Below are 22,004 nucleotides of genomic sequence, written 5' to 3'. Positions count from 1 at the left end.
TTTGGAATTTTTGGAATAGTCTGTGAAGAATCGGGGTTAGCTCTTCCTTAAAAGCTTTGTACAAGCCCTGGCTGGTGTAGCTCAGTGGATTGAGCGCGGGCCTGCGAACCAGAGGATCTTGGTTCGATTCCCAGTCAGGGCACATGCCTGGGTTGCAAGCCAGTTCCCTGCAGGCCAACTCCCAGTAGGGGACGCATGAAAAGCAACCATACATTGATGTTTCTCTCCCTCTCCTTCCCCTCTAAAGATAAATAAATAGATAAAATCTTTTTAAAAAAAGATTTACTCTCTTTAAAAAAAAAAAACTTTGTACAATTCTCCTCTGAAACCATCTGGAGCAGGGCTTTTGTGCAATAATTGTTTTTTGATTACTTCTTCCATTTCATCTGCTGTTATTGGCCTGTTCAGGTTATCTGCTTCTTTTTCATTGAGTTTTAGATTATATTTTTCAAGAAATTTGTCCATTTCACCTAGGTTTTCAAATTTCTTGGCATGCAGTTCTTCATAGTAATTTCTTACAATCCCTTCTATTTCTGTAGAATCAGTTGTAATCTCTCCTCTTTCATTCCTTATTGTGTTTATTTGGGTCCTCTCTCTTCTTTTCTTGATAAGCCTACTTAAAGGTTTGTCTATTTTGTTTATCTTTTCAAAAAACCAACTCCTGGATTCATTGATCCTTAGAATTGTGCTTTTAGTCTCTATGTCATTTAATTCTGCTCTGATATTGGTTATTTTTTCCTTCTACTTGCTCTGGGCTGTCTTTGTTGTTGTTCCTCGAGTTCTTGCAAGAGTCGGGTTAGGTTGTTTGTTTGAAATGTTTCTATCTTCTTTAGGTAATCCTGTATTGCTATCAACTTCCCTCTCAGGACTGCCTTCACTGTATCCCATAAGTTTTGGGTTGTTGTGAGTTCATTTTCATTATTTTCCAGAAGCTTCCTGATTTCTTCCCTAATTTCAATCTTGACCCATTTGTTGTTTAATAGCATACCATTCAGTCTCCATGCTTTTGGGTGTTTTGGGTTTTTTACTGTGCAGTTAGTTTCCAATTTCAGTCCCTTGTGATCAGAGAAAATGCTTGGCATGATTTCCATTTTCCTGAATTTGTTGAGTCTCGTTTTGTGTCCTATCAAGTGGTCTATCTTGGAAAATGTTCCATGTGCATTTGAAAAGAATGTGTATTTAGCTTCTTTGGGATGGAGGGCTCTATATATATCAATCAAGTCCATTTCACATAGGGTGTCATTTAATGCTGCAATATCTTTCTTGATATTTTGTTTGCATGATCTGTCCATTTCTCACAATGAGGTGTTAAAATCCCCTACTATAACTGTGTTGCTATCAATATCTTTCTTGTGGTCCTCTAGGATTTTCTTTTTATATTTGGGTGGTCCTGAGTTTTGTGCATATATATTTATGATGTTGATGTCTTCTTGGTGGATTCTTCCCTTGAGTATTATGAAGTGACCTGCTGGGTCCCTCTTTATGGCCCTCTTTTTGAAGTCTATTTTGTCTGATATGAGAATTGCTACCCTGGCTTTTGTTTCTTGTCCATTTTCTTGGAAAATTTATTTCCATCCTTTCACATTTAGTCTGTGGCGGTTTTGTCCTGAGGTGGGTCTCTTGTAGGCAGCATATGAGTGGGTCATGCTTTCTTACCCATTCAGCTCTTCTATGTCTTTTAATTGGTGCATTTAATCCATTTACGTTTAAGATTATTATTGAAAGGTACTTATTCATTGCCATTTATGTACCTGTGTTCCTCTCCATCTCTCTCTTTTCCTTCCTTTCCTTAATGCAGCGCTTTTAGTAAGTCTTGAAGAGCTGGTTTGGTGGAAGCATATTCTTTTAGACTTCTTTTGTCTTGGAAGCTCTGTATTTGGCCTTCTATCTTGATTGAGAGCCTTGCTGGGTAAAGTAGCCTTGGTGTTAGGGCTCTGTTTCTCATTCCTTGGAATGTTTCTTGCCATTCTCTTCTTGCTTGGAAGGTTTCCATTGAGAAGTCAGTGGCCAACCTTATTGGGACCTCCTTGTATGTTACTTCCTTTTTCTCCCTTGCTGCCTTTAGGATTCTCTCTTTGTCTTGGAGGTTTGCCATTTTAATGATGATGTGTCTTGCAGTAGGCCTCTTTGGGTTCCACCTGATTGGGACTCTCTGGGATTCCTGGATCCGTGTGACTTTATCTCTCCTCAACTTAGGAAAATTTTCCGTTATTACTCTTTCAAGTAGGGTTTCTATCCCTTGTTCCTCTTCCTCTCCTTCTGGTATTCCTATTATTTGGATATTATTGCATTTCACGTTGTCTTGCATTTCTCTTAAATTCTCCTCAATTTTTCTGATTCTTTCTTCCTTTACTTGCTCCACCTGGGAGATTCTTTCTACTCTGTCCTCTAACTCACTGATGCAGTCTTCTGCCTCATCCAGCCTGCTTTTCATACCTTCTACTGTGTTCTTCAGTTCAGAAATTGTATTCTTCATGTTGTCTCGGCCTTTCCTGATGGTTTCTATTTCCTTTTTCATGTTGATATAGTTTGCAGAAAGTTCATTGTAGCTCCCCTGTATTTTCTGGTAGCTCTTTGTATGCTCTTTGAATTTCCTGATAACCAGTGCTTTGAATTCAATATCTGATTATTGACTTGCCTCTATTTCCTCTAACATTCTTTCTGAGGCTTCCTCCTTTACTTTCATTTGGGGATTGTTTCTTTGTCTTCCCATTGCTTTTGAGACTCTTGGTAGCCTCAGCTTCTTAAATTGATCTGTTCTGGTTCCCTGGGTTTATGGTGTGAACTTCTGTGGTAGGATACCTGTGAAATTCAGTGGTGCAGTCTCCTGCAGGTATCTTGGCGTTCTCTGCTTCCACCTACTCCTTTCTTTATTTTGCGTGTGTGATCAGTTGGAGGAGGAGGCAAATGGTTTATGATAGCAGATTATTTTATGTTATTTACAGATACAGTCGACAGAGGAGAATTAGACAATCTTTAGGGTATGTATAGAGTTAAGTGTGGTCTTCGACCCAGCTTGCCACCTTTAGGAAAGGATAGACATACGTTAAGTCTCTTGTTGGGAAGGGGGGGCTTGTGAGTTGTATCTAGAAAGCAGTGTGGTTGCGGGTGGTCAGATTTTAGGTAAGGTGAGAGTACATGTTAGTAACTGGGTGTACCGTGTGAGTAAATAGAGGAATAGAATTCAGGCACCTGTAAGGTGGTCTAAGGTCCGAGAGATGTGTTATGAAGTATTACTGTTGTATAGAACAGCTCTTATTTACAATAATATTATAGCAACACTCAAGTGATAGATTCTATGTGATTTGTCTAAATGGGCGTTATAGAGCTTGGGTAGTATGGCAAAGGTAAGCAAGTGAAGTATAGAAAATTAGCAATACACTGTGGAGGAAAGAGCAGTGGGAACCTTTCAGGAGTACAATATAACCAGCCAGGACTAAGAAACCTGTACAGAAAGAGGAGGGATACCAAGATATTCTTAAAATAAAAAAAGAAGTAAGAATAATGCAAAAAAATAATACACCTAAAAAAAACTAAGCAACACACAAACAAACAATCCGACACACACACACACACACACACACACGCAAAAGTCAGGAGAAAAGAGGAATAAGCGGAAAATTTAAGAAGAACGGAAGGACTAAAACCAGACAAAAAGAAAAAGAAATGAGGGACAGAGTATTGAAAGATAGCGCAACAATACAGTTTAAAAGATATAAGATTACTTAGTAGTTGAGAGAGAAAAAGGGGGGGAGGGGAAAAAACCCACACACACATTTTTTTAAAAAAGCACCCTTCCTTTGTCGTTTTCAAACTGTCCAAACCGGTTTTTCTGGTTGCGGCGTCTCTGAAGGCAGGTATGCAGGTGCGCGCATGTCAGGCTGCTAGATTGGGATGTGGGCGCTCACACCCCTGGGAGGCTGCCTGTTTCCTGTGGTATCTAGCACTGTCCTTCTCAGTCCCCTGGTGGGACCCACGTCTTCCCACCCCTCCCCTGGATGGCTGCTGGTGGTTGGGCCCTGAGGCAAGCTGCTGTTGCAGAGCACCTCAGTTCACTTTCCAATAGAGACTTCTCCACAAAACCTGCCTCTCAGCCCAGCCCAATCCCAAAAGACTGGCAACAACAGTGTCCTTCTTAAATCCCCAGGGCTGGCGGGCTGGTGGGCTAGCGGGCAGGTGACCACAGAGTCCGCAGTTGCCACCCTTTACGTTAACTTAAGCCCACAGGTCTCTGCCGGGTATTAACCTGCCTGCCTAGACGAGGAGGCGGGGAGTCAGTTCTCTCCCACAGAGTCTGTTGCTGGAGTGTGTTGCTGGCCCACCAGGTGCTGGGCCTCTGGAGTTCCCTCCGCCACAGGCACCCTGGCCCTGGATTCAGACGGGGATTCTGTTTTCCACTGATGGTGCCCAGATTGGCCGCCGCTTCTGGACTGTACTCACGCACCGCCGGAGGTCGTCCACCTTGGGTGCACCCAGGCGCAGCCCGCAGCCTCCTAGGCTGTGGGTGCGCAGCCGCTTTTGTCCTCACTCGCCTTCTGGAGTCCTCGCCGACCTGCAGCTGTCTGGTTCCTCTGTCACACTCCCTGGTCTCTTATTTTCATAAATGTTGGGGAATCGTTGGTTGATTAAGCTGTTCTTGGGTAGATCCACCTGGATTTTCTAACAGATGCACGGGAGCTGGGTTCCCTCCGTGCTACTGTGTTGCCATCTTAACACTCTCCCTTAGACATACTTGTTATCTCTTTAAGTTCTCACTGAGTTCATCTAGCCTTATCCTAAGTTTTTTAAGCATTTTTATAACCATTATTTTGAACTTTATATCTGGTAGATTGCTTGCCTCCAATTTCATTTAGTTATTTTTCTGGATATTCATCTTATTTTCTCAAATGGGGTATATTTCTTTGTCTCCACATTTGGGTTGCCTCTCTGTGTTTGTTTCTATGTATTTGGAAGACCTTACAGATCTGTCAGTCTAGGTATGGAGATCTTAGCTATTCTGTGGAACCCAGTGGCACATTCTCTTTGATCACCTGAGCTGGGTGGTCCAGGAATATTCCTTTTGTGGGTTATATTAGCCCTCTTCTTGTAATTGAGTCCATCCATGGGATCAACCATCAGGCTGGCTGACTGTTAGTGTTGACCTCAACCACAATATACCAGCTGTTGTGCAGGTGTTGCTAAGCACATGCAGCTTAATTCACCTCCTCAGGGTCTGGTACCTGCTGAGATCTCCCTTTAGTTTTGCTGCTAGGGGAGCTAATTGTATTTTGCTCTCATGTTTTCTAATGCTTTCCACTGCATGTGTAGGTTCCAGGACCTTTTGGAATCGATTCCAGTACAGCTCAATGTCAGACACTGCCTGTGGCCATCCCTGGGCAACTGGTTTGGAACTACAAAGCAATCCACAATTTGTGGCTAATTCTGTTAGGCCTGAGTATGTGTGGGTAAGGCCAAGCTGTGACACAATGCTAGTTTGCACCATACCAAGCCCAGGGAAGGTCAACAAAAGGCCCAACAGAGGGGATATCCTTAGATCCACCTCTACCTACCTGCATATGCCCGCTCCCTGTTAGCCTCAGTCACTGAAAGGGCCTCTGGCGGTAGGGTAAGGTAGATTCTCAGTGAGTCACCAGATAGGGTCTGTTAGTGTTCACCGGACTGATACAGATTTAAACTCAGGCCTGAGTCTGAGGCTTAGTCAGCAAAAGACTGAGGCCTTCTTAGTCTGAGGCCAATCAACAAAAGACTCAGAGTACACCAGAGCTAGCTACCACCCCTGGGTGTCTACAGACATCTGGTTGGGTGGGGAGTCAAGGAGTCATCAGGAGGAGGTCAACAGAATTTGTCAGGCCAAAAAATATATTAAAATAAAGCAAGAGTTGGCCATGTGAAAGGAGGGATCTGTACTGATAAGGTGCATGAGAGGAAATTGGCCCATGTCCTAAAGCCACACAACAAAGTTTGTCCCAGATTTTGCCTGGACCTCCTGCAGGGCCTGAGTTAGACAAGGTAGAACTGTTGGGAGTCCAGAGAATGGGGTTAGTGGATTTCCTATGAAGGGGTGATGCCAGTCAGGTTCACAGGAACATCCTGGGGATGGTCCTCGCCCAAGAACTACACAACTCATTCTCTGACACCCCTAGAGTCTGCTCATACCTCTATGCCCTCAGTGCAGGAAGCTAACTCCTCTTCTAGGTGTGAGCTTAGCAGGGTGGGGCAACAGGATTTGGGAATGTAGGGCTATTGCATTCCCCCAGGCTGATACCCCATGGAGGAGAGTGATCAACCCAAGACAGATGACATCTGTGGTAAGGGAGGAGGGACTTGGTACAGGGACCCTGGTGACCATTACCCCAGCTCTCTTCCTGCCACCATACAACCCAGTCTCTTTTCACAGGACTCCAGTCCACTCCAAGCGGCCCCCTCCCTCCTGGAGCCCAGCTTGGGTGGCTGTGAATGAAATTATGTGTACTTTTTCTTTAAGTGGACACCTGGCTTTCTAGTAGACTCTTTTCTCTCTCTGGCAAACACCATCCTCACTAATTCCACATTCAGATGTTATGTGGGCATCTATCCCAGTTCTGGTGCTCTGGGCTGGGGATCCCTGCATAGGATTGAGACACCTCACTCCCCAGGGAAACCTTTGCAGCTCACATATTCCTCCTGATTATCAGCCTCTGCCCATGGCTCAGGGCCAACCCTTTTCATGTCTCTGTCCCTCCTACCAGTCTCAATATAATTTCCTCTGTAAATCCTTACTTATAAGACTCTGCTCAGCTAGTCTTCAGTTGGTTATTGTGGTTGATTGTTCTATATTTTCACTGTAATTTCAGTTTGGTCCTGGAAGGAGGTCAATGTAACTTCCACCTATTCTACTGCCATCTTCAAACCCTTTTTCCTGGTTTATCTTCTTCCATCCTCTCCTTTCACCCCTTCTATACCAGTTGTGTAGTTCATGTTAGTATTCTTGGTGGAACAAAAAAAGAAATGGACCTCTTTGGCAGTGTCTTGCATAGCTAAGAAAGTGAGGCACTCACACACATTCTCACTTTCATTTGTGGGAGAAATAGCAGTATAAGAGCTACTCTCTTGGTTAAATACATTCACAATGCCATGTAACATTGTGGTTAAATACATTCTTCATGTTGTTCAACCAGCACCACTATTAAGTTTGAGAAATTTGTATTGTCCCAAAAGGAAACCCCATACCCATTAATTAATCATTTTTCTCCTTTTCCTCAGCCCTTTCAATCACTAATCCATTTTCTGTCATTATGGATTTAAGTTTTCTTGATAGTTCATATAAATACAATTATAAAATATGCTTTATTTTGTGTCTTAATTTTTTCAGTTAGCATAGCATTTTTAAGGATCATTTATGTTGAACCACATACCAGTACTTCTTTCCTGAATAATACCCCATTGTCTGGATATACCACATTAATGTAACCATGTATTAGTTGATGGTCAGTTTGATTCTTTCCACTTTTTGGTTATTGTGATGAGCATTATTATGAACATTCATACACAAGTTTTCATTTGATGACTACTTTTCATTTCTTACAGGTTTATACTTAAGAGTAGAATTGTGGGCTCATCTGGTAATTTGATGTTTTACTTTTTGAGGGACTGCCAAAATGTTTTCCATAATAGCTGTCATATTTTACATTCCCACAAATGATGTATAAGGTATCGGCACATATTAAGTGACAAATGTAATTAAAACTTCTGTGAAAAATGTAAAACATTACCAGCATCCTCAAATAACCTCTATATTACATATCGGTGTAATTAAATTATAAACAATATGAAGTTAAGGAATTATAATTCATATAGCCTTTTGTTTTTTCCAGTGCTTAGAACAAGGTTTCATACATAGAAGACTCTTGATACCTATTTATTAAATGAAGAGGTAGATATGGTAAATTAAAGAAAATAAAAGTCTAAATCAAAGGTGACTGAGGTTTAGGGCCTGGATGAATGCTACAGAGTGTGAAGCATGGTTGGTGAAAGGATATAAAGAAAATTGAAATTTGATTTCAAATTATAAAAGTCTCATCATTAGAAAGCTTTCAGAAATGGTCATATTAAGCAAACAGCTGTCATTCAAGTCTTCCTTATAGACATCAAGTATATGGTATCTTTGACCAAAATAAAACAAAAAACCCATGAGGATCAATTAAGAATAATAAACCTGGAGAAAGAAATAACAAGTTGAAGAAACAGTGTTATAAGAAATTAAATAGCAAGCATGGAATGATGCATAAGAGACATATGGTTTTGAGGATTGACTTTGTGTCCCATGAATTGCAACTCACAGTAACCCGGGATAATTTACTCATCCCAAGAGGCACTTTAACATCTGCAAAACTGATATTTGAATACTTCATTCTACTATACTGTTAGATTGAGAAAACTGTATGGTAAGTGATATATCAATAGTAAGAAATTCATTAAATAAAGAGAAAGGCTAATTCCATCTGAGAAATAGTACGATAATATTTGCTATTGACAAAGTACTTTCATACAAATTAGCTCGTTAGCTGAAGTACTTAAATTGCTGAAGAAACTATATAAAATTATATACTGACAGACCAGAATGATCATATTTTTCTACTGATAAAAATTTGGTACTGAAGACTTCCGCCAAGATGGAGGCATAGGTGGAAACACTGTGCCTTCTCCCACAACCAAGTTTGAATACAACAAAAGTTTTAGAGAACTAGGACACACCCAAAGACCAGAAAATGGAATTATATGGAAGTCCGGAAGTCTGATAGGCACGAACCGTTCAATGGGGACAGTAAGAGAGGAGGAGCCAGCAGCAGAGCTGAGTCGGGCCAGACAGACCTAGGCGTGCAGGCAGCTCGGAACCAGTCGGGGTGCAGGGCAGACTGACCAAGGTCGCACATTCACGCACAGTGAGATGGACCACGCAGTCCTCAGGGGGTGAACCCAGTGGTGGAGGGCTGACGGCGGTGGCACACTCGAGTGCAGTGGAATGAAACGCATGGGCCTGGTGACGGTGGTGGCTACGGTGCCAGTGAGGGTCTCAGCAGCAGGCGGCAGAGGGAAGCCATTGTCCCTCTTTGACCCCGCCCCCACATACAACATCACAACCCAGCGACTGAGTTGCCCTGCTCTGGTGAAAACCTAGGGCTCCGATCCTGCTACTTAACAGGCACGAACAGCCCAAAACATGGTGCAAGAAGAACTCAAAGTGCCAGAGCCAATAACTCTAAGCAACCAACAGATTGCCAGCCTCTCAGAAGCCCAATTTAAGACACTATTTATCAGGATGCTCACAGAATTGGTAGATTACAGTCACAAATTAGAGGAACCTATGAAGGCTAAACTAATTGAAATGAAGGGAGATGTCCAGGAAACCAATAGCGATGGAAAGGAAACTGGGACTCAAATCAATGGAATGGACCAGAAGGAAGAACGAAACATCCAACCAGAGAGGAATGAAGAAATGAGAATTCAAAACAATGAGGAGAGGCTTAGGAACCTCCAGGACATCTTTAAACGTTCCAACATCCGGACTATAGGGATACCAGAAGGGGGAAAGAAATGGCCATGAGTGGAAAACATATTTGAACAAATAATAAAGGAGAACTTCCCCAGTCTGGCAAAGGAAATAGACTTCCAGGAAATCCAGGAAGCTCAGAGAGTCCCAAAGAAGTTGGACCCAAGAAGGAACACACCAAGGCACATCATAATTACATTAGCCAAGACCAAAATGAAGGAGAGAATCCTAGAAGCAGCAAGGGATAAGGGGACAGTCACCTACAAAGGAGTACCCATCAGACTGTCAGTGGATTTCTCAAAAGAGACCTTCCAGGCAAGAAGGGGCTGGAAAGAAGTATTCCAAGTCATGAAATACAAAGACCTACAGTCAAGATTGCTTTATACAGCAAAACTTTCATTTAGAATGGAAGGACAGATAAAGTGCTTCTCAGATAAGGTCAAGTTCAAGGAGTTCATCATCACCAAGCCCTTATTATATGAAATGCTAAAGGGACTTATATAAGAAAAAGATGATGAAAAATATTAACAGTGAAAGGACAGCAAACACACAGTTATTAACAACCACACCTAAAACAAAAGCAAACCAAGAGGACAGTTAGATCAGGAGTGGAACCATGGAAATGAAGAACACATGGGGGGTTAGAAACAGGGGGTTGGGAGGAGGAGAAGGGGGGAGAAGGCACAGAAAATAGCATAGATGGTAGGTAGAAAATAGATAGGGGGAGGGTGAGAATAGTGGGGGAAATATAGAATCTAAAGAAATTGAGACATGTGGTTATAAACTAAGGGGGGAGAATAGTGGGGAAGGGAGTGTGTGGGTGGAGGGGAATTAAGGGGGGAATAGAACAACTGTAATGGTATAATCAATAAAATATATTTTTAAGAAATTTGGTACTGAGTACAGTTTAATATTTTGTGTACAAGTTAAGTAATTAAATTTTTAAATACACAATTTTAACCTCCATTATGATAAAGTAGTACATGAAAACAGAAGTTTCTCCCTTATTAGTATGGTGAAGAGATGGAGTTTTCAAAGAGTTAAGCTTACTCATGTAGAATTTGTAAAGGTATTCAAAGGGTTATATAATTAGCCCAAACAGTACGCAACAATTTTCACAATGGTTACCTCTGTAACAACAACTTCTTCGTACAATTCAGGCTTAGTTAAAACTATGCTGGTGTATGAGTCCAAAGGTTATAGCATTATTTTATTCTGACAATGGAATGAAAGAAAATTCCACAGGTATTTTAAGTCATGAGTCAAAGAAATACACATTTATCTTAAATCATCTAGTTTTAGACCCCCAGAGTGCAGCAGATGATAGTGGTTAACAGTGTAATGGTTAAAAACGATTATGGAGCTTATTTGCTGGTTTTAAGTCCTCACTCTTCCACATAGCTGTGTAAACTTGAGTAAGTTATTTAACTTTTCTGTCCCATGGGATTATTTTGTGGATTAAATGCTGATTAGAATAAGAGTTGTATGAGTGCTATGATTATTATATTTAATGCTCACATTTTACAGAAGTTATCATCCACCTTCTTAAAGAGCTAGACTCTGATCTATGAACTGAAGTGAATAATGCAATATATTTTCTTCTTCCTTCAAGGACGTTCAAAATATAAAAGTTTTGCCTCTAATATCTAAGAAGGGGTACACTTGTACCCTATAATCTCAGATGAAGAAAAAGTGTATAATATATATATTTTATAAAAAGCAATTTTGTAAGACATAGTTTCTCTGTGAGAGGATAGGTATCATTTTCCATTTTTAGCAAGTAAAGTGAGAACAAGGAAAATAATGAGGCTCCTTTATAATGACTCTGGTACTGAGAGGCAGAAAGACCACCCACCTTACATCTTCTCCATACTGTCTCAGACTTGGACTGCTACAAGTTGTTAGATTTAGGGAATGAGATCAGATCCACAGTATGTCTACATCTTTAAAAAAACTGTTGGGGGACTGTTGGTCAAGATGGAGGAGTAAATTGACATGCTTCACCTCTTCATGCAACCACAAAAATAATTACAACTAAATCTCAAAACAAATAACAGCCAGAACTGTCAGAAAATCAAACTTTATGGAAGTCCAACCACCAAGGATTTAAAAATGCCACATTCATCCAGATGGGTAGAATGGTCAGAGACGCGAAGATAATCAGAGAGGCATGGTGTGAGGCAGAGAGGTGGAGGCTGTGGCAGAATAGGCATGGGAAATCCTACATTCATGTGTGGTGGAAAATCAGGATGGATATCTGGGGAGCAATTGATCCCAGGGCCAGGCCAGACTGCACAGCCCAGGTTTCCAGCACCAGGAACATAAATCTCCATGACTTCTGTTGTAAAACCAGTGAGGATTGGGACATTGGGAGAAACTGCCAGATTTGCAGGAAACTACCCTTAAAGGGCCTACACAAATTTAAAACATTCACAAACCCATCCACTCTGGGATTCACCATCAGGGCAACAACTGGAAGGGTGCCAGTCACATACAGGGAGTGAGTGAAGTGACTAGAAATGGAGCAAGTGTCAGGCAAACCTCCAGAAGCAAGGCAGCAACACAGTCCCTTCTCTGAGCCCTCTCTCCACACAGAGCCACAAAGTGGTGAAGCAGGTTGCCCCACCCTGGTGAATAACCTAAGGCTCCACCCCACACAATTTACAGGTGCCTTTCTTCAATAAGCCATGCTAGTAAGACAGAGAGTTAAAGCAGCTCTACCTAATGCACAGAAACAAACACAGGGAGGCAGCCAAATTGAGTAGACAAAGGAATATGGCTCAAATGAGAGACAAGAACAAAACCCCAGAAAAAGAACTATCCAAAATGGAGGTAGCCAACCTATGAGATGCAGAATTCAAAACACTGGTGATCACGGTGCCCAATGAACCCATTGAGTATGGCAACAGCATCAAGAAGAAATAAAAGTTACACTAAGTGAAAAAAAGAAAAATCTATAAGCAATCAACAATGAAGGGAAGGAAACCTGGATTAAAATCAACAATTTGGAACATAAGGAAGAAATAAGCATTCAACCAGAGCAGAAAGAAAAAACAAGAATGCAAAAAAAAATGAGGATAGTATAAGAAGATTTTGGGACATCTCCAAACATGCCAACATCCGAATCATAAGGATGCCAGAAGGAGAACAGGAAGACCAAGAAATTGAAAACTTATTTGAACTAATAATGAAAAAAAACTTTCTTAATTTGGCAAAGGAAATAGATATACAAGTCCAGGAATCACAGAGAGTCCCAAATAAGTTGGACCCAAAAAGGACTACACCAAGACACATCATAATTAAAATGCCAGAGATTAAAGATAAAGAGTGAATCTTCAAAGCAGCAAGAGAAAAACAGTTACCTACAAAGGAATTTCTGTAAGACTATCAGCTGATTTCTCAAAAAAAAAAAAAACTTTGCAGGTGAGGAGGGACTGGCAATAAATATTCAAAGTAATGAAAATCAAGGACCTACAACCTAGATTACTCTATCCAGCAAAGCTATCACTTAGAATGGAAGGACAAAGTACTTCCCAGATGAGGTAAAGCTAAAGGGGTTCATCATCACCAAGCCCTTATTACATGAAATGTTAAAGGAACATATAAGAAAAAGAAGATCAAAACCATGAATATTAAAAAGGCAGCAAATTCACAACCACCACCAACTGAATCTAAATACGAACAAAGCAAACAACCAGAACAGTAACAGAATCACAGGTATGGAGATCACAAAGAAGGTTATCAGCTGGCAGGGGGAAGGGGGAGAATGAGGGAAAGGTGCAGGGATTACAAATCATAATTGGTAGGTACAGAATAGATGGGGGTGGTTAAGAATAGTATAGGAAATGGAGAAGTCAAAGAATGTATATGCATGACCCATGGGCACGAACTAAGAAGGGGATTGCTGGAGGGAAGTGGGGTACCAGGCTGAGGGGGTTAAAGGGGGAAAATTGGGACAACTATAATAACATAATCCATAAAATATACTTTAAAAATAAGATTAAAAAGCAGTTGGATTAAATATATGTTCTACTATACTTCTTCGAAAGAAACATGAACACTACATAAACACTAATATTTTTCAGGCACTAACACACTTTTTTTGGTATTTTCCAAGCTTAATTATTTCATTCCACAAAAATTTCTTCATGAGCCAAGTTATTGGACTTTTGGCTAAAAGCAGTCTAAAACTTTTCTCTTAAGCAAATATTAAACCAGACTCTGTGAGGTAATCTAACAAAAAAGGAAATCCTAGCTATAAATTTAATCCTCCAAAGAGAATACAAATGTTCCCCCCTGAATGACTCAGACTATCTATTGGGATGTTCTCCATTTCATCATAAAATAGTGTACAACTTTCTGCTCTCTCTTAGCTGAAGAAAAACAGCCTAAATATAATTCTTTCCTCAATTCTTCTGGGATAGATCTAACCTAAGCAATACCATAAATGCTCCTTTGCTTCTCTAATATCACTACCTATTTCACCCTTAACAAAGCATGAACCATTATCATTGCATTTCATTTGGAAGAATTATCTCTGTTGTTTAGTTTTCCATGCTTAACAGCCAATATTTTTATTGTTATTTGAAAATTGTATAAAGTATAAAACTTAATTTGAGGGCTAGAAGATGGTTATGGGTAGGAGGGTGTTCTGGAGCCTCTTTAGGAGTAAAGGAACCAATATTGCAAAGGTGTTTAAGTTAATGAATAACCTATGGTATTTGGGAAAAATATGGCATGTCCCCATTAATGTCCCCTTATAAATGATTCTTTCATCTTGCTAACTTCATTGAAAACATATGCTGGGTTTGCTTATGAGGGTAAACAAAAAGCAAAGATATGCCTTGTTCTCCTTCAACTGTGTCCCTTCAATAGAAACTTCTCCATAAAAAAATGAAGAAAGAACCCAAGTCTGTTTTATTTTGGTTTACACAGGGAAAAGTAGGTAGTGTTTTTTATTATATTTCCTTGTTATCCTTTTATTCAAGCATTACACTTTGCAGTACTCTTGTTTTCTATTTTTAAAGATACTGTTAACCCAACTTTATTTTTTTGCTTCTTTTTTATTGTTATTTTTAATCTATTTTATTGATTATGCTATTAGAGTTCGCCCTCTTTATCCTCCTCTACCCTGCACACCCCCTCCCATCCACATTCCCCCACGTTAGTTCATGTCCTTGGGACATACATAAAAGTTCTCTGGCTTCTCCATTTCCTGTACGATTCTTAACCTCCGCCTGTCCATTTTCTACCTACCATTTATGCTTCTTATTCCCTGTACTTTTTCCCCCATTCTCCTCTCTTGCCCTCCCTCACTGATAACCCCAATACATTCTATTTTTTTATTTTTTTTTAGATTTTATTTATTTATGTTTAGAAGGGAAGGGAAGGAGAGAGGGAGAGAAACATCAAGGTGTGGTTGCCTCTCGTGTGTCCCCTGCTGGGACCTGGCCTGCAACCCAGGCATGTGCCCTGACTGGAAATCGAACTGTGATCCTCTGGTTCGCAGGCCCATGCTCAACCCACTGAGCCACACCAGCCAGGCCTACATTCTATTTTTAAAAATCTATGATAAAGACTAAATAAATAAATACATGTAAAACAAAGTGAGAACGTAAAAGAAACAATTTCACATTGATTTTAAAACCCTCAGCTTTTCATATTTCTTCCATGCTGTTTCACTCATGATTCAAACCATTTAGTTTAACTGTTGTACCATCGGGTCCAGTATTTCCCCATTGTGTGTGGGAGTGTATGTTTTGTGTGTACTTAGTAGGGTTAACCACCTTATAAAATATGTCAGTTTTCTGATATATTCTTGAAACTTTTCATATTGAATTGCTCTTAATAGACAATATTGTTGAGTTCCAAGTTGTAAATGAGATGCAACTATTTAGACAGATTTTAGAAGACGGTATGAAATAAAAGATTTGTGAATTTATCTTTATAATAAATGATGTTCAGCCCTGGCTGGTGTAGCTCAGTAGATTGAGCGTGGGCTGTGAACCAAATGGTCGCTGGTTCCATTCCCAGTCAGGGCACATGCCTGGGTTTTGGGCCAGGTCCCCAGTAGGGGGTGCGTGAGAGGCAACCACACATTGATGTTTCTCTCCCTCTCTTTCTCCTTCCCTTCCCCTCTCTCTAAAAAATAAAAATAAATAAAATATATTTTTTAAAATGATGTTCAGTTACAGCTTTTAAGCCAGATGAGAAAATAATCTAAAACTCTAATAGTTGTGAAAACAACACATCACATCTTAAATATCCAAATGCCATTCTCTTTACAGTCCACAAGGGAGGAGGCTCCATGTGAAGACTAATAATGTAACTATTGTAATCATTAGGGGTTGTTGTCAGACTTTTTAGAACATTCTCAATAGGGAGGAGTTTTGTTATGAATTTTTGGAAACAGACCAGATTTACTTTGAAAGAAACTGGGCAATCAAACAGAGTAAAACCATTTTCAAAAACAAAAGTCAAAACAGCCCTGGCTGGTGTTGCTCAGTGGATTGAGTGCTGGCCTGTGAACCAAGGAATCACGGGTTTGATTCCCAGTCAGGGCACATGCCTGGGTTGCTGATAAGGTCCCCAGTAGGGGGCACACAAGAAGCAACCACAGATTGATATTTCTCTCCCTCCCTTCCCTTCTCTAAAAAATAAGTAAATAAAACCTTTTTTAAAATTCAAAATAAAATAAAGCACCTAGAATTGTGAGCATAATGCCATTTGTCTAATTTTCTGATATGCCGCAAAAACTGACTCTAAGTGAAGGTTTACACAATTTCCCTCCAAATAGGATTATATAATGGTGGTCACATTGGAATAAGTGGGTATTCTCCCAAAGCTTGTATTCCGAAGGTGTCAGTGCTTATTTGCATTTTAGAAAACAGCCATATCTCTTCATTTTCACATCTCTTAGATGTGCCATTTACATGCACATACCTAAATACCCACAGTCATGCACATTCATTTGTATATTTAAGGTTACTGTTATGGATTTGAATGTGCTCAGAAATCTTCTGTCCTCTGAGTTGCTTCAAGCTTAGGTGTGCATATGAAGACACCACCATCTCACTGCTGTGCTGTCACATAAATATTCTCTCTTACCTCTGAAGTTTTCCTCATCTACAGCAGCAGTGCTAGGGGTCAAACTCACAAAGGTGCTGTCCCCCAATTGCAGCAAACACTGCCATGTGTTGTATGTTTGATGAATTAAAAGGATGCTGCCAACTTAATTACACTGTAACCCTTCAATAAAGGAAGGGCAGAGCTGATTAACTAGTGAATAATTGGGGGCTGATTGATGGCTCTCTCCCTCACTGCTGAAGGCTGTATATATAATTATTTTGCCTTTGGGCCTAATTTTGCCACTGTTAGCTTCCACTTTTGTCATCAGTTGTAATTTATAGATGGTGCCTGCAGCCTTAAAAAAAGAGAAATAGAAAATGAAATAGTTCTGAATTCCTAGATATGTCACCTAGAAAAGGCCAGCCGGCAGCCTTGGACACCAACATTTGCAGTCATTTAACAGCATTAACAGTTTATGCTCTGCAAGAAAATAATATTGTAATTTGTCAATTATCATAAGATCAGCTTTCATGAGATTAAAATCATATTGCATCACCTACTGATTTTGAATATACTTTTAGTACAAGATTAGTTTGTTATACTTCAATATAATTTTCATACACTTAAGTCAAAACTCCCTCATATATATATATATATGTATATATATATATATGTATATATATATATGTATATATATAACAAAGGGGTAAATATGTTTCCTTCAAAGGAAGCAGTTTATTTCTTCCAAGGAAAAAAGATGTCTTAAACCATCTTAAATATTAGTATAAGATATCCACCAGCACTAAAAATCAAACCCAGACTGCAGATATTTCACTCTCTGAAAAATGTAATATTTATTAAGCATCCACCATGGACAAGGTACCATGCACATTTTCAAAAATATAAAATATTAATGGTCATGTGCTGAAGCCTAAGTATATCAAACTCCACACTTCAAATATATTCTACAAAACACTTCACTCACAATGCAAATATACCAATTCAAGGAAAGTAAACTAGTTATGACAAAGGGTCTGCTTTTGAATAATTCTTCAAGTTTTATTAAGAAACTAGCTCCTTACAGTAAAGGTGGGAAATATGAGTAAAGAATACGAGCCATGCTAAAGGAGTGAGAAGGTTTTATATTCCAGATTTGTTTTCATGATGAAAATAACATCCTAGACACATATTTTAGGTAACTCATCCTTTAAAACACAATGCAATCACAAAGCTTATAATTTATAAGCCAAGATATACAAATTCTCTCTCCCTCTCTCTCTGAGATTTTCTTTGTTGTTTTGTCCTCACTGAGAACTCCCTAACCTATGAATCACAGGACAATTTGAAGAACCTTTCAGTCAAAGCTCAGTAGTATGCCAGTGGGCAAGAGCCAGGAAAAAAAAATAAAGATTGATATTTGCCCTCTCTTCTTATCTGCATTTGATTTATAAGTCAGTGTGAGTTAGCAAGAGAAATAAAGGCAAAGACCTTGATGCCTCCCCGTGGAGAATATGCACCATTTGGATTGAAGGCATGAAAGAGGGGAAATTAATGGTAAGCTGTTCATCTGTCACTACTGCCAGCCTGATGGTTTTGCAGAGAAGGCGAGGACTATATGACATGCCCTCCAGTGAAGGGCAAGTCTATCCCCTGTTTTCCTATTATAAACACAGTGCTCTGGGTTTCTGAGGGATTTAAATTTAAAATAAAACTGTACTTCGGATAGATTAATATTTACACTAGTTTATTTCTTTAAAATGTTAACCTGCAAAATTCTGCTTGTTTTAGGGAGAAATATATTTTCTTTCCCTCTCTCCCTTTTTCTTTTCTTTCTTTCAGATTTAACTCAAGTATTCTACTTGACAATATGGCTTGGCTTTTTTACACGTGGCTACTTTCTCCCTGCTGTCACATTGCAATGAAATGTAAATAGGCCCTGAAGATTAGGCACATGCAAAAGGACTGGAATTAGTTTGATTTCACTGTCCAATATGCAGAATGTAATTGCGAAGTTAAAATTATAAGGTGACATTTTTTCACTTCCATTGAAATACAAACTGACTATGAAAATATTATGAAGTACACACTCAACAGGAAAAAATATCATAAGTAATAATTTTATCTTGTCTGGAAGATCAAGAAAGCCCCGTTTCTTTATTATTGAAATAATTTATGATGGTGAAGATGATATACTGACATACTACTTGATGCCCTGAGTGGTAAATGGGGTACTACATAGATCAATGGCTAAAATTTAGTCTCATATTCTTTACTCACTTTCCAATACAACAAAAAGATTAAAAAATATTTTTTTAAGAAAAGGAAAACTTTGTATCAGGGATCATTTTTGCTATTCAAATTATCTTCACTATTGGATAAATATGTCCTATCAAATCAACCAACTGATAGAAAATCTATACATATTTTTTAACTTTATAGTTGGAAGGAAAGTCAAAATAAGATACAGAGTAAGTAAAATTAGTATTTTGGTAGATGTCTGATTCATTAAACTGTTTCAATGAATTTTTGTTTGCAGTTGACATCAATTAATGTATCAAATGCATTAAAATACATGAAAAGAACTTATATGTACAACCCATAGACATGAACTAAGGGGGCGATGCTGGAGCATTGGGTGGACAAGGTAGAGGGAGGATAAAGGGGGAAAATTGGAAAAACTGTAATAGCATAATCAATAAAAATACTTTAAAAATACACTAAATATCATCAATAATAGAAACTATTCAGTGATTTTTTATTTCCTAGAAATTAAATATTATTTTTATTCTATATGAAAATATCTAAGTTTCTGCTATGAAATGAACATATATATGAAAGAATTCTTATCTTTCCTTCAAGGAGATTACATTCTAATAGTAGCATAAAATAAGATAATTAAGAAAATAATTAATACAATGACAAATGTAGTATATTGCACAAGAGAGGTTAAAGCAAACACACAAAAATATTCTAGGAGTTCAGAGGCAAGGTAAATTATTCCCGGGAATAAAAGGATAGTATGAACATAATGGCATTTGATCTAAACTTTAAAGAGTTGAGAGGATTCAAACAAAAAAGGAGAAATGGAGTAATCAATTGAAGGATGATAATACTGGCATGGGGGATGCTTAAGAAACAGCAAACAGTCTAATGTAGCTGAAATAGAGGAAACCTGGAAAAAGACTAGTGGGAGAAAAACCTGAAAATCAGGGTTGAATTATATTATACAGGGTTTTAAATGCTATGACATAAAATAAGACCTGTATTTGAAAAATCAAAGAAGAATTTTAGTTTAAAAGAGAATAAACATGATTCAGGCAAGTATTTAGTAGAATTGATTTGGTAACTGATTATAACAGAGCTTAAAGTATAAAGAGGTTAGAGGCCAGAAGACCACTTAGAAGACAGCTGTGGGCTGGGATGGGGGTAAAAGGCAGAAAACTGTTCTTGAACAACAATAAAAATTTTAAAAAGACAGCTGCAATTATGCATATGAAAGATAATAGGGGTCTGGATAAGGAGAGAAGCAATGGGAATGAAAAGGAGGAAATGGATTTTAGCACTCATATAGTGATGGAGTCCAAAGGGGTCTTTATAGCTCAGGAGTGCCTGGTATGGAACTTGTATGACAGAAAATAAGGATGATAATAAACTAATAGGAAAAAATAAGAAGAAAGTAAAAACATATTAGAAGTCATTTTAAAATACCTTTCATTTTTATTTCTTTTAGATGGTATTTATTTTTGTTTACTTTTTATATTTTTTCAATTATAAGTTTATTGGGATACCATTGGTTAATAGGATCATATAGGTTATAAGTACACATTTGTATGACACATGGTCTGTATATTGCACTGCAGGCCCACTACCCAAAGTCAAATCATCTTCTGTTACCAAATATTTGACCCCCTTTACCCCTTGTTACCTGTCACCCTCTTCCTCTGGCAACCACCTCATTATTGTGTGTGTCTATGCGTTTCAGTTTTATATGCCACATCTGGTTGGTTCTTAGCTTTTTTCTGACTGACTTATTTTGCTGAGCATAATATTCTCAAGGTCCATCTATGTTGTCGCAAATGGCAGTATTTCATCTTTTCTTATGGCTGAGTAGTATTCCATTGCATATATGTACCACATCTTCTCTAGCCCATCCTCTAATGAAAGACACTTTGGTAGTCTCCATGTCTTGGCCACCGTGAATAATGCTGTAGTGAACCTAGGGGTGCACATATCTTTGCAAATACATGTTTTCAAATTTTTCATGTAGATGCCTAGAAGATAGACTGTTGGGTCGTATGGTAACTGAGTAGTGTCTGGTACTGAGTTTTGATGACAGAAAACAATGGTGATCGTAAAAAATAAGAAGGTGGAAATACCTTAGAAGTGAATTTAAAAAGTATGATTGGCCCCGGCTGGTGTAGCTCAGTGGACTGAGTGTGGGCTGTGAACCAAAGAGTGGCAGGTTCAATTCCCAGTCAGGGCACATGCCTGGGTTGTGGGCTAGATCCCCAGTGGGGGCCACATGAGAGGCAACCACACACTGGTGTTTCTCTCCCTCTCTTTCTCCTTCCCTTCCCCTCTCTTTAAAAATAAATAAAATCTTTTTTAAAAAGTATGATTGGAACTCCTAACAGGAATCAAGAATTATGACTGAGCATTGGGAGGCATCAGCCAAACCAAAGTGCCTTTCATCATTGTCCCCTTTGATTTTTCAAGTTCACCAACAGAAACATTAAATTACATATAGAGCCTGTGTTTAGAAGCAACTGTGGCAATTAACCATATTGAAAACTTCTTTGGTAATTTTCCCTGTGGTGAGTTTCAGTTTAAAATAATCTGCCCTGGCTGGTGTGGCTCAGTGGTTTGGATGCCAGCCTGTGAACCAAAGGGTCACTGGTTCGATTCCCACTCAGGGCACATGTTGAGGGCCAGGTCACTGGTTAGGGGTGCCCGACAGGCAACCACACATTGGTGTTTTTCTCCCTCTCTTTCTCCCTCCCTCCCCCTTTCTCTAAAATAAATAAATAAATAATTTTTTAAAATAGTAAAATAATCTATGCATTGTTCATTTATCTTGTTTACTTGCTTGGGTTGAAATATATTCTTCTGGAAAAAAATTTCAAAACATAATCAGTAATTTGGTATTATTTACATATAAAAATTGCCAGCATCTGATGCCCTGTGTGTGAGGGGTGTCACTGAAGGACAGACCAAAGACAGGTAGCAGGTAGCAGCATGAAAGCAGAGTACACTTTTTACTTTTTAGAAGCAAAACCCTTTTATTCTAAAGGGATACAGAAATACCCATATTTTCAACTACTGCTCTTCAGGTAAATGCTTTATTTTCTTTCATATTTGAAGGGAAAAGGTGTTCATAACTATCATGAATATACTGAAATGCCACTTT

This window comes from Sturnira hondurensis, unplaced genomic scaffold, assembly GCF_014824575.4.
Source record: "Sturnira hondurensis isolate 20B ecotype Veracruz unplaced genomic scaffold, ASM1482457v3 Scaffold0006301, whole genome shotgun sequence".
NCBI classification, from domain to species: domain Eukaryota; kingdom Metazoa; phylum Chordata; class Mammalia; order Chiroptera; family Phyllostomidae; genus Sturnira; species Sturnira hondurensis.
The sequence above is the reverse complement of the archived record's forward strand: the minus strand, read 5'-3'. Positions refer to the sequence as shown.